Below are 2,865 nucleotides of genomic sequence, written 5' to 3' on the forward strand. Positions count from 1 at the left end.
CACACACACACACACACACACACACACACACACACACACACACACGACGCGTTACTTTGCGCTGCGCAAAATTCAGCATTTGAACAGTCAATAGTAAATACTTAAACGAATAACAAAACATACTTACAGTCGCTTATTCAGAAGCGCCAGATTGACATAGCAAAGTCGGAATTTACCCTTTTTTTTTTTTTTTTTAGAAATAGCCTTTGTGCACAGCTGTCGTCCATAAAATGCGTTGCACAAAATCGAACATCTGGGTTGTGCTGTTCTGTTGTAAATAAATCTTAACCAATGATTCCTAATTGCATCTACTTCCGGAAGGCCAAATAAAGTGCTTTTGCTTTAGCACTGAAACACACAGCATCTCCCTGACATGGCTGCATCAACACTACTGCTGTTACTGAAACCACGCCTTCTTTCTTTGCGTGCACATTTGGGCGGCATTATGCTAATATTTCCACATAGTGATGTAGACATGTGGGGGCGTGTTAGAACGAGCCGTTTTAGGTAGGCGTGGCTGACTCTTAACTTTTATAATGAATATCTCTTTGGATTTGAGACTTTAGTCTTTGCAACTTTACAGATCTTCTTTGTGCACCAAGAGCTTGTAACACTCCAAAGAGAAAGGAAAACTTGAAATCGCATCATATGACCCCTTTAAGCAACTTTATATAAAATATGCATGCCCATAAACTATTGTAAAATTTATTTACATCACTTGACAGAAAGTTTTTGCAGGTTTTAATAAAATGTAAATTAATAACAGTCATAATAAACTAACATATTTCCAGTACGCGCCTCAGGGTTGCATGCACAGTATCGTCAACTCGGCAAACTTCGCCACGGCTAATTCGACTCTTGTTGAGTCCTCGGTAATCCTCGGCAAACGTTGACAGTTGGTTGAACACGGCTCATTCGGTTATTTTTGAGTTGGACGTGCTACTTCGGCTGTGCGTCCTGCGTCATCAACCCGGAACTAAAGTTCGATTCAGTTCGATTTGTGAACCGGCTCGACTGGTTACTTCCTGAGAACCGGCTCAAAAGAACAATTCATTCAAGAACCGAACATCACTCGTTTGTTTTTCCGGGGCAGCAACGGAGTAACGCACGTGTGTTTGTTTGTTCCTGTCATTTCAGTGACGAATATTATAAACAAGGCCCAGTTTGACGCTGGATTTGCACATCGTTTTATACTCAAAGATGGAGCGGTCCCAGTGATAAAAGATCCCGGTCATGAGTCGGAACCGCAGGCGGTAAGTAAAACTTACTGCATCAAATTTCTGTGTTTTGCTGGTAAGTGCTCATCACTCTTTAGCTCCGCCCACGGCACGCCTCCAGGAACTCGGCTGTTTCCGGAGAGAATCGTAAAGCTGTATCTTTCTTTTTTAAATGAAGGATGCAATATACTACTATAAAGGTACTCAAGATTAACATGAGATTGGTTTTTCGTTCTTTTTTACAGAACAGAAAATATAATGCATATTTTAAATAGAGATCACAATAATCATTAAGGTCTGTTGAAGTTTTTATAGTGTAAACTAAATTGAACATTAAGTTGAACATTGAAATTAAGTTGTTATATATATGTAACAACTCAGTAACACATTTTTTAGAAATAGCCTTTGTGCACAGCTGTCGTCCATAAAATGCGTTGCACAAAATCGAACATCTGGGTTGTGCTGTTCTGTTTTGTGCTCATGAACATCTGGGTTGTGCTGTAACAAATCAGTTTTTTTTTAAGTTGGTCCGAAATATCTTTTTTTTTTCAGTGTATATAGAAGGATGGACGGATGGACAGACAGACAGACAGATACTGTAGGTAGGTTCTAGAGTAATACAACATCATCTCATTCTCACACACATATCTCATTCTTATCTCTGTCATGACACCCTGACATACTCCAGACTGCTATCTACTCTAATGTCTTCCTCTTAATACTCTAAACAGGATTGCATTATTCATCTATTGATCAGCCTGTGCCTCTGGCTTACCCTAGTGTATAAACTGATCCTGATGACCCACTGAATGTGCTCTGATATGAGGCGGATTAGCCATTTCACTTATGGTGGCAGTTAGCCTCCACAAATGAGATTGGCACCGACAGGCTGGGTGTGTTAATGAAGTGTCTTGTTTTACCCTGCTTTCCTCCTTGTAATCTGATAATTATTTGAGAACCTTTCACCTTACTCTCAAGATGGTCATTAACAAAGTGTCAAGGGTGTGTGCTGAAATATACTGTCCCACTCAGAGCCTAGATGAAGTCTCTGACAAACTACTGAATCTGCACTTCCTTTGCTTGAAGTCTTTTATTGAAAAAGTCAGGTTCAAGGTGAAAATATATATTTAAAAAAATAATATAATATATATATAAATAATTTCAGTGTATACTGTATATGTATTATATTATACCTGCATCAAACGTTGGGTCATCTTCCAAATACCTCACAGCTTTTTCTACAGCGTCAGTTGCAGTCCCACCATTCTTAAGAATAGCGTCGCCTGCCTGTGCGGCATTCTCCAGCCACAGATGCTTCGGCTAACATGTCCGGGATGGCCCACGTGCCACCATGCACCACAATCACAGTCTTCATCCTCTGTCTTCCTCTAGACATGAGGAAACAAATGTGCATGTGCTGTCAGGAGGGAGGATATTACTGAGAGCTTGCACATTATAATATATTGCCCTTGGACTGTTCTGAGCTGTGTAATTTATTCAGATGAACACTGATAGAGTGGCTAAATGCAACTTTTACAGCTCATCTCAATGAGAAGTGTGTCTGGGGTTGTTTACAGGAAGCAGGTTTTCAGGCTCCTGTCATGTTTACTCAAGCTCTATTAAAGTGAGGGCTTGAGAGATGAAAGGA

At 40.1% G+C, this 2,865-nt stretch overlaps 1 pseudogene; it reads right to left on the reverse strand.

Moving 5' to 3' along the window:
* Positions 1-2,592, reverse strand: part of LOC107563045 (isoaspartyl peptidase/L-asparaginase-like) — a 23,110-nt pseudogene extending 20,518 nt beyond the window's left edge.
* Between the last annotated feature and the right edge of the window lie 273 nt (positions 2,593-2,865).

This window comes from Sinocyclocheilus grahami, unplaced genomic scaffold (genome assembly GCF_001515645.1).
Source record: "Sinocyclocheilus grahami isolate Dianchi unplaced genomic scaffold, SAMN03320097.WGS_v1.1 scaffold855.1, whole genome shotgun sequence".
Classification (NCBI taxonomy): domain Eukaryota; kingdom Metazoa; phylum Chordata; class Actinopteri; order Cypriniformes; family Cyprinidae; genus Sinocyclocheilus; species Sinocyclocheilus grahami.